Source organism: Mytilus trossulus, chromosome 4, assembly GCF_036588685.1.
Source record: "Mytilus trossulus isolate FHL-02 chromosome 4, PNRI_Mtr1.1.1.hap1, whole genome shotgun sequence".
In the NCBI taxonomy this organism is placed as follows: Eukaryota; Metazoa; Mollusca; class Bivalvia; order Mytilida; family Mytilidae; genus Mytilus; species Mytilus trossulus.
The window spans coordinates 85,670,124-85,680,973 of record NC_086376.1 but is presented as its reverse complement, the minus strand read 5'-3'; the positions used below and the strand labels follow the sequence as shown (position 1 = coordinate 85,680,973).

Genomic DNA, 10,850 nt, shown 5'->3' with positions numbered 1-10,850 from the left:
TGCCTCTATTAATATTTTGATGATTGGGTTCATTAATATCTATTTAGTGTTCTGGTTTTAACCATTTGTATTATATAGTGACTTACATGAACTTTTTTTTATGTTGACACATGAACATGTTCATATTTCAATCATAATTACATAAACTGTATAAATTGCATAAGTGCAAGATTTCAAACGTTTCTTCTCCAAATACAGACCAACGGACTCATATTCAAATCATGGGGCATTTCTCGTATAACTCTAAACAAGTGTTGACTGGACCCTCGATAAAGCTAGTGATGTCCTTGACAATGCAGGAATACCAAACTGCACGCCTGTTTTGAACTCACATGCCGAAAAGACATTCCTTAAAATACTATAATATTAGTTTAATGCATTTTGTTTACATGTAAAGTTGCATTTGTGAACTATAGTATCAACAGTTATTATCATTATTGATAAAGAATTAGGGCAGAGATATGTTGTGGAATGTTGACTTACGGTCCGACCATATAAATCACGCATGTATCTTTTGATTTGGTTTCATTCTAGACAAGCTCTGCGTCGGGCCAGATCACAATAGTCTGTTTTCAGCTATTTTACCTGGTAAGCCATAAAATCTTATTTTTTTCTTTAAAAAAAAATGTATACTTATATTTTTTTTTAAAAAACCCATTTTTTTTTTAAAAGTTTTGTTATATATTGCATTAAGGTTAAATGATCTTAAATACATTTCCTTCAAAATTTAACCTTTTTAGAATCTGATTTTCATACAAAAAAGTCAAATTTATTAGAATATATACATAATAAATATTTTTTAATTTTTGATTATAACTTTAACCATTTTCTAATTGTGATGTAGGAATAATTAAGTGTATCATGTGTATGTTCAACTTGTGAATTCTTAACACAATTCAGCAGAAACTTGCAATACAACTATATCATATGCAAAAGCGTTTTTAAATATCTCTGAAAAAGTACCTATTTACATTAGAGACAATTGCCTGTGATTATCGTCCAAACAACGTCAGGTGAAGATCCTTATTAGAGTTTAAGCAGTTTTTCGAACTCTCATCGAAATAAATGAAAATCCTATTATTCGCCTTCTTCCCATCTGAAAACTTTTTAAAAACATTTTGAATCTCAATAACAATTTTTATTTTCAATTGACAAAATTTCAAAAAAGTGTTTGTCGCTTTTCAAGTTATATATTTTAAATTTCGTAAATAGCATTTATACGTATAAGATTCCATAATGATGATTTCAACAAATTGTGATTTGTTCAGGTTTGAACAAAAGAATTAGAACCTAAGCAATCATCGAATATTGTGCAAGTTTGCAAAATGTTTTGTCATTTTATTTTTCTAAGAATACGGTACGAAGGCACCAGTTCAATTTATAGATTTGACGAATTCAAGTTTTGAGAAAATAAAGTTTCCTTTTAACATTACTTTTCTTTGATAAAAAAATTATAATTTTGTATTAAAAAGCGATTCAATGTTTGTCTTTCCTGTATACAATTGCTTTAAAACTTAGAGATTGCGCAAGGATTTATAAATTGCTGAAAAAAAACACCGTTTACCCCAATTACAAACAAAAATAGATCTTAACTGTAAAATAATCTGCAAGCTGCATCCCTGCTGCAAGTGACGAACGTATAAACATTGAACAATTAAGTGCAAAACAATCATTAAAAACATTTTGTTTTTATTTCATTCAGTTCTATTATTTTTAAGAACTCGGCGAGTTTTTTTAACAACATAGACTACATGTCGTTACATATATTGAATTATTTGAGCTATGCTCTTTTAACCTAAATAAGTATTGACCCGCAACTCCTCCTGGTGCTTTTTATTATATATAAGAAGTAAGTTATGCAGATGAGCATTTAGGAAGGATGTTTCAGACCATTGAGCTTATCTGTAGAGTAATGTCCCATTAGGCTTATACACTGCTTGTCCATCTCATCACAAGTTTGTCTTTCAAGCGGCAACCTAAAAAAATGGTTCATTATAAGTCAATTGTTACTTGGATGGACTCAGAGAGTTGTCTCATTGGCATTTATACCACATCTAAATGATCTTCTTATACCAATATGTAATATATATGAAACTTAATTTAATGTTGAAATTTATATTAAAACTTTTGTATCCCTTATTAATATTAATTATAAGATATCCGATTTTAGTTTATAGATACACAAACGTCGATCAAAAGGGGGTATAAGTCCCGCGTTCTGGTGACTCCACGGTATTCACTCCTCACATGTAGCATTATGAGTCTTAGTATTTGTGTTGGAAGGAAATAACTAGAGGCTCTCAAGAGCCTGTGTCGCTCACCTTGGTCTATGTGCATATTAAACAATGGACACAGATAAATTCATAACAAAATTGTGTTTTGATGATGGTTATATGTTTGTAGATCTTACTTTACTGAAGATTTTTGTTGCTACAATCATCTCTATCTATAATGAACTTGGCCCAGTAATTACAGTGGAAAATATTTTCTAAAAATCTGCAAAAAGTTATGAAAAATGTTAAATATTGACTGTAAAGGGCAATAACTCCTAAAGTGGTCAACTGACCATATCGGTTGTGTTGATTTATTTTTTGCTGAACATTATTGCTGTTTACTGTTTATCTCTATCTATAATATTTTTCTATATAATAACCAAAAACAGCAAAGTTTCCTTAAAATTACCAATTCAGGGGCAGCAACCCAACAACAGGTTGAACGATTCATCTGAAATTTGCAGGGCAGATAGATCTTGACCTCATAAACAACTAACACCCTTGTCAGATTTTCTCTAAATGCTCTGGTTTTTGAGTTATAAGCCAAAAACTGCATTTTACCCCTATGTTATATTTTTAGCCGTGGCGGCCATCTTGGTTGGTTGGCGGGGTCACTGGACACATTTTTAAAACTAGATACCCCAATGATGATTATGGCCAAGTTTGGTTTAATTTGGCCCAGTAGTTTCGGATGAGAAGATTTTTGTAAAAGCTAACGACGGACGACCACGACGACGACGACAGACGACGACGGACGACGACAGACGACGACGGACGACGACAGACGACGACGGACGACGGACGCCAAGTGATGAGTAAAGCTCACTTGGCCCTTTGTGCCAGGTGAGCTCAAATTGTGTTCTTGTACAATTTTTGCCAGTGTCACAGTCACGAAATATTTTGAAAAGACTCCTGATTAAATTCTACGAATTAGTGAGTTTGTTCTTAGAGGAGTGAACAAGGTATATATTTAGTAAAAAAAAATATGTGTTGTGTATAAAAAATAAAATTTTTATTAAGATAAAACTTGAAATGTATCGACGTGAAAGCAAACAACATAAAAAAAATCAGTGCAAAAAGTTTTTAATTTGCTCACAGTAAAGCATTGTTTAATACTCAGTCATTAAGACGGTGCATTTGCTGAAAGTTTGCACGGGATCCAGGGGCGGATCCACCCATTTTTAAAAGGGGGTTCACAACCTAGGACAAAAAGGGGGTCCAACTACATGTCCACATTCAAATGCATTGATCCGGTTAAAAAAAGGAGGGGTTCCAACCACCGGAATCCTCCCCTGGATCCGCCAATGGGATCCTAATCGGGAGGGTTAGCCTAATACCTTGTATATAAGCAAACATATTGCATTACATAATATCCATATGCTGCCTAATCACAGGCACTTGTCTCAGAAAAAAAAATTACCTATATACCTTAATATAAGGCAGTGTCTGCGCGTACCCGCATGCCATCGAATCGGGAATGAAACATGAAATATGTAAGAAAATTATCGATAATATAGGGATTTCGTGTAGAACGAGTGAAGAATATGAAAAAATAATATTTTCAAATTGTATTTATTAATTAAATGCACAATGATGGAAAATGAAACTGTACAGTCCCTGAAAAGAAAAAAGTAAAAGAAAACTACTAAAATTAAAGCTGGAGTTTATAAAAATTAAAGAAGCAAGTTATAATGTCAATTTAAACCAATTACAAAAGATTCATGTAACTAATTAAGATTTGGAACACATTTTACATATCAAATATGATTGTTTTGGCACGGATTTCAACCCGGCTGCACATTTCAAATGTTGCCAGCCTCCGTTCACGTTTCATTAATCATTATTACTTGCTTCTTTAAATTTTTATTTTTATAAACTCATGCTTTAATTTTAGTAGTTTTATATATTTTAAAATTTTAGTTTCTGTTTAACATTTTACTTAAAAGATTATTTTAAAACATCATATGGGTATATTTTTAATTTATAAAAAAAAATATTCTTTAAATTTGCATTAAAATTTTATAAAAGTATTAATTTCTATCATGTTTTTCTTTTACAGGGACTGCATAGGTTCATTTTCCATCATTGTGCATTTAATTTTGCAATGATTATTATGTATCATTATTTAATAAATACAATTTGAAAATATTATTTTTCATACTTTTCACTCGTTCTACACGATATCCCCATTTTATCGATAATTTCCGTTAGATATTTCACGTTTTATACCCGATCCAATGGCATTTTATTAGAATGTGGGTACGCGCAGCCTAGAACGGCAATTTGACTATTCGTACCAGCATACACTGCCTTAATATAACACAAGGTGACAGGGACACTATTTCATACCTGATGACAGTTTTTCATAGAAAAATGTGTCCAGGACACATATAAATGAGTAAATATTGTCCCGAGACCGTATTTACTAGGAATCCTACAATACCCTGTGCCCCTCACCCTTTTTCCATTTGCTGCCCACTGTAATATCGGAAAAATTAAAAGCAATCCAAAAAATGTGAAGGTATTTAAATGTACCCCCGCAATTTTTCAGCAATAATGTATTTCACACCTGTAAAAAGAAATAATGAATCACAGTCACGTGATATCCATATTTGGAACTTATTGAGGTCAAGGTATTAACCGGAAGTGCAGAAGTTGAAAATTTCACAATTTAAAAATACACACACAGCAAGAATGAAGACAAAACGAAAGAAAATAGAGTAAGTTGAGGATCATTATAACCCAAATATATATTCCCATGAACTCATTTACTAACAAACATCATTAAACATAACTTTAGTGACATTGTGCTAAAACAAAAACAACACCGGGAACGACAGCAGGTGCCCTTTGATCGAACAGTAACACTGTATTGTTTATAGTCGCCGTCACGTAAAATTGGCACCATGATTTTTGTCAAAATTTTCTAAAATATCGACCGCGTTTACTCAAGATCATGTTTTTCAATTAGCGGGATAAAAATCCAATCCAAATATATACTACTGTCCTACCTTTTATTGTGTTTGCACTGTATAATCCTGACCTTCACATTTTTCAAGATTGTTTTCATTGTAAAACCGCCATCTTGGTTTCTATGAGGATCCCTTACTACATAACATTCGTTACTCTCTGGTAATATCATTGTCATTGATTATACGATTTCCCGCGCTTTTTACATAAAGATGACGCACAGCTCCGAGAGACACAAGAAGATTGAGAGCACGTGGACTCCACGGCAACACTTCCGGTAATAACAATGTCGGATTCCACCATATAAAATAATCCTGCATTTTGTGAAGGTCAGGATTATACTGTGCAAACACAATAAAAAGTAGGACAGTAGTATATATTTGGATTGGATTTTTATCCCGCTAATTGAAAAACATGATCTCGAGTAAACGCGGTCGATATTTTAGAAAATTTTGACAAAAATCATGGTGCCAATTTTACGTGACGGCGACTATACAAACTATCGGGATCTTCTGTTTATTTACACTGAGAACCAAATAAGAATCTATATTTCGAGCTTGCATCTCTCTTTACAGAAATTATTTGCATTTTGCTTATATATATTTGAAAGTTAATTACAACGTTTGATCTGACATGAAAAACATCTCTAATGAGAGATAACTCCTTAATGTAATTTTTAAAGGACTTATCCTTTTGTTAGGGTAAGAAAAAAAAAGGTGTTAAAAAACACTTCTAAGTGCAAAAGGAATAATGTTTATATTATTCAGTGTTATTTGCAGAATTTTTTCACAAATATCTATACCTCTATTCTGGTATTACATTTATAAATTGTTAATCTGTGTTTTTTTTAAATAAGTGGACCCTTCTTTTATACAGTTGTTCAAAATATAATAATAATTCTCCCTTTTAAATTAAAAAAAAACTGTCTTGAAATGCTATCAACTGTTCAGGATTAAAGCATGTTGCAATTTACAGTTTCATTTTATATTTGAACAGTGTAGAGATATATTTATACATGTATGTACGAGTCCCTAGTCCATATCATCATAATATCTATAAGATCCATCAAGGATTTAACTATAAAAATCCTTGGATCTATTTATGTTTTCTTGATTCAATTTATGATTATATGTCATCATCTATAAAATGGAGCAAATCAAATAGTGATATCAATACAATGTAGAATAATGTGGTTTAAAACATTTGGGTCCTTTAAAATCACCAAAAAGAATGTTTTCTTTCCTATAAAAAATGAGACTTTTTTTTGGTTTACTGCCAAAGAGTTATCTAACTTTTGCATAACTATCACCTCCATATATTGTTTTGTTTTAACTATAAATTGGAATGCAGATCTATATTTTATTTATTGATTTGTACCTTTTGTTTTTGTTGATTTCTAATAATTTTTTCCAAAACTGTGGGAAAATTTAATTAGGACCTGTCTGTTTCATTATCAGACACAGTGGAATGTACCTTTCAACCCTTTTGTGTACAAAACCTTGGATGAAACCCAACTTAACAGAAATTTCATTGAAATAAAAAGTTTTTAAAAATATAATGTAAAAATTAACATATATTAACATCATTTAAGTTTTAAAGCTTGTTATAACAATTTACAAGTGTGTATACAAATTACACTTAGAATTGAGATATTATTTTGTTTGCTTTGACATATTATTCAGTTTTATATGAGATTTATCACTTAAAATTCTTATTTGTTTGATATTTTGGATCAAACTATCTGAACATATTAACCCATGACATCATTGAGAATCAGTGGTGAAATGAATACCCCAACAGGTAAATTGATGTTTATAACTTTCTGACAAAGACTTTATGTACCTGTATAAGAACTGACCACATGAATGTTGATGACTCAGAAAGTTTGGGTTTCTGCACCCACTCAACCTTCTGGCCATGATTTGTTTTTCAAAATATTTATGATGTTAATTTAGGCTTTTGTGAATGTGCAGTACAGAGGAGAGAAAAATAATGTCTAAATGGGATCTTTTTGGTTAAAAAAAATATTTTAGAATACTATTCAATTCGATAGGAATGCCTTGTATACTATATCTTTTTGTCACAAGTCCAGAGGACTTCTCAGGTATGGAAATAAATAAAGCATGATTTTCTATTTTATTAAGCATGATACTATACAAAAACTGTCCTGTAGTAAGCTCAAGTTAATTTTTTCTGTCATTTTACAAAAAATGTCCATTTTGTCAAAATAAAATGAATGATGATATTGAATTCCAAAATGAGTCAATAATGGAATTTGATCTAATAAAGAAAACTTTGAATTCAATTACAACTTGGCCTTCAATATAAAAATATTAGATGTTAAAGCATAGTATAAGATAAACAGTTATATAAACTTATCACTTCATTGGTAAAGCATAAAGGCAACGTAGAAAGGAGACTATTTGTTGACAAAAAGTCATTCAAGAAAATATATTTCCTGCATAAATGCATTTGGTTGTGTAAACACCCTAGAATTATTGTTGTGTAACTTCAGTAATATATATTTTTTACAATCCCCTTCAGCTGTGTTTTTCTGTATAATTTACCGATATAGATTAACGATATTGAGTTTTTAGAAATGAATATACTTTTATACATGTATGTATTTGTCATGCTTTGTGGTTTTTTTTACATCTATTTTTAGTTTGTTATGAAATTTTTAAAAATATTTTGTTTCAACTTTTAATTTCTAAAAGGCATTTTATTTGACATTTCATTGAAATACCTCAAACAAGTTACATTTGGAGACCATGTAAGATGTATATTTGTCATGCTAGGATAGTTTTGTTGACATCTATTTTTAGTTTGTTATGTAATTTATTGATTTGTTTTGTTTCAGCTTTTGGTTTCCACAATTATTTTTATTTCAAATACCTTAACTTATTAAAGTATTTATAAAAGCAAAGTATACAATTTGATTTATGGTCAACCAACTATTGAGGGGAGATAACTCGAAATGTTTTGATTTAACTTTTCATTTCTACAAAGGATTTTGATATGACATTTCTTTAAACTATTAAAATACCTGAACTAATTTTAAGACCATTTGATAAAATCAAAATACACAATTTGATCAATACATGGTCAACCAACTATCGAGGGGAGATAACTCAAAACAAATTAAACACTCTCACACCTTTGTCTCAAATAATTTGGTTCATTGATTCCTTGGTTAATCCCTAGAGGCTGTTAACTCATTGAACTGTCCAGGCCAGGTGATTGTCCATACATAATAAAGATTTATTTTTATTATCCCCAGGTATTGAAAACTGATCAACCATTACTTGTATAGGTGCTCATTTGAACAGGTAATCTCAAAATCATTATGGTCAGTTTGGACTTTGTTTGATGTTGGAGTGTGTAAATAATGAAATGTCATGCATATACAATTCAGTCAGAAAGTGATTTATTGTAATGAACTTTTAACTTCAGAAATTGTGCTATGATATTCACTATGAATTGGTCCTTATTATCAGGTATGTGATAGTTTTAAAATTTCTGTTATCTAGACATGTTAATTTATGACAATGCATTTCATTTTTTTCTCAATTGTTTTGTGCTTGATGCCTTTGACTTTATGGAGATGCACTGTAATAAGGATTCAATGCTTCATATTAAAGTAAATAGCTAGGGGTACATCACAATAAAATTGAATGAATAAATATTGACGGAAAATGGCTGAGCTGGTTAACATGTTTAGTTACATGTAAACCATCTTTGAGAAATCTCCAGGTATTATTATCTCTTTCAAAGACTTATTGTATGGAATTACTGTGAGCATTTATTTTCGTGATTTAAATCCTTTTTGAAAAATGAACAAAATACATTTGTACCAGTTTTATTAAAGCAATTACAGAAAAAGCTGCATACAAATATATCTCTGGAAAAATGACCAGTGGCTTGATTTGCATTGATTAAATCTGTTCAATAATATGTGAATTAACAGTACTTTTATGAACAAATAAACCTACTCATGTGGTACTAATCAGTGTAGAAGGGTAAAAGTAGGGTATATTACAACATAAATCAAACTGGTTATACAGGAAATTTAATGTTGTTTCCTCTTCAACTGTAGGAACTCTCTATGGCCTTAAGCCCCTCTTTTAAATAAAATGGATTTATAACATAATGGGTTTTATATATTTGAACATTTAAATAGAGGACCATTGCCAGAGAGTAGGAAATATTGTGAATTCATAATTATTCATTTGATACCAATATTCATGGGTACAGTTGAACTACGAAATTTAAATGTACAACAATAAACATATTTCTATAAAGTTGTATCCAGACTTTGGCAGAACCATGAAATCAAATTTCCCGGAAAATTCAAGGTTTCCACCATCCATGAAAATTGGTACCAACAAAAATAAAAGAATCCACAGTATCTTATATTGATGGAATCAGTTTAAAAAAAAAATGTTCATGATTTCCGCAATTTGTTTTACATGTACCGGTATGTACAATTTTTACGTTATTAGTGATCTGATCTGAACATATGATTATGCACATTATCTATCATTCACCTGATCATCTATATATTTGAAGTCAAGCATAGGTCAACCCCCAACGTTATGTTTGGATTTAACATATAAGTAACTAAACTACATGGTCTACTCTACAACTCTTGATTCTGTTATCTCCCCTATTTATAGCTTGTCATATTTGTCCTGAAGACATATTTCTAAATTTAGAGGTAAAATTACTATTTTTGGATTACAGCGAAATACATTACTTCACCCTATGGTTGAATAAGTCTTGGTATAATTTATAACAAGACTGATACCAAAGTTTAAACTGTTACCTAATATTTTACCAGGCTAGGATTGTACTTTCACATTGTCAACTGTCGATCAGCTGTTCGAGGAGATTCACCTGACTGAGCAGGAATATAAAAAGAGACTTTAACTTTCCCATGTTACCAGACAGATTGTTGGTCTCTTTGGTCCAGTTCTAGGGGAATATCGTGTTAAAAAGTCTAATAGATTACTTTTATTTAATGAAGTTTTGATTAGTTTTAGGGAAACAAAAATTCAAAAAAGGTACAGTTACAAATGTATTTATTTAATTCTTTCTTGTGGATGAATTCTTTTTTCATTCATTCATTAGCTAATGTGCAGGACTGTTAATTAACTAAGATACTTTTGCCTTTTGTTTGTTATTTATGAAGATGTAACATACTTTTAAGCAGCTTTTGTAATACAATGTATTGAATATTTGAGATCAAGAATTTTGTAACCCATGTAACAGTAGCCACTGGAAAGCAATTGCATTGTCAGGGTGGTTTTTTTAAAGTGAAGATCATCATCACAGATATTATTTTTTTTTAAACATTTCTTTTTCAAATTCATCAAAATATTAGGATTTATATTAACTTCTTATTGAAACAAATCTTGCACAGTCAGCATTTAGCAAATATGACTGTGTAAAAACTTTGATAAAAATTTAATTTTGGGACAGATTTACAAATTATTTCGACCAGTTTGTAATCTTATCAGATACTTATAAACCTTATGATAGGATAACCTAGATTAATAAGGGATAATCTAATTAAGACCTTTGTTATGGTAATCAGAGATTTTATTC

The 10,850-nt window shown here is 30.5% G+C and overlaps 1 protein-coding gene across 6 annotated transcripts in view; it reads left to right on the top strand.

Annotated features, from left to right (window-relative positions):
• The first annotated feature begins 376 nt into the window (after positions 1 to 376).
• Positions 377 to 10,850, top strand: part of LOC134716206 (uncharacterized) — a 30,650-nt gene continuing 20,176 nt past the window's right edge. The window contains exon 1 of one of the 6 annotated variants that reach the window (XM_063579050.1): positions 377 to 588. The gene's annotated coding sequence lies outside the window, so the exon portion shown is untranslated. Of the gene's footprint in view, positions 589 to 4,873; positions 4,994 to 5,923; positions 5,945 to 8,442; positions 8,741 to 10,052; positions 10,307 to 10,850 lie in introns of those variants that run through there. The other 5 variants (XM_063579046.1, XM_063579051.1, XM_063579048.1 and 2 more) reach the window with 5 other exon arrangements.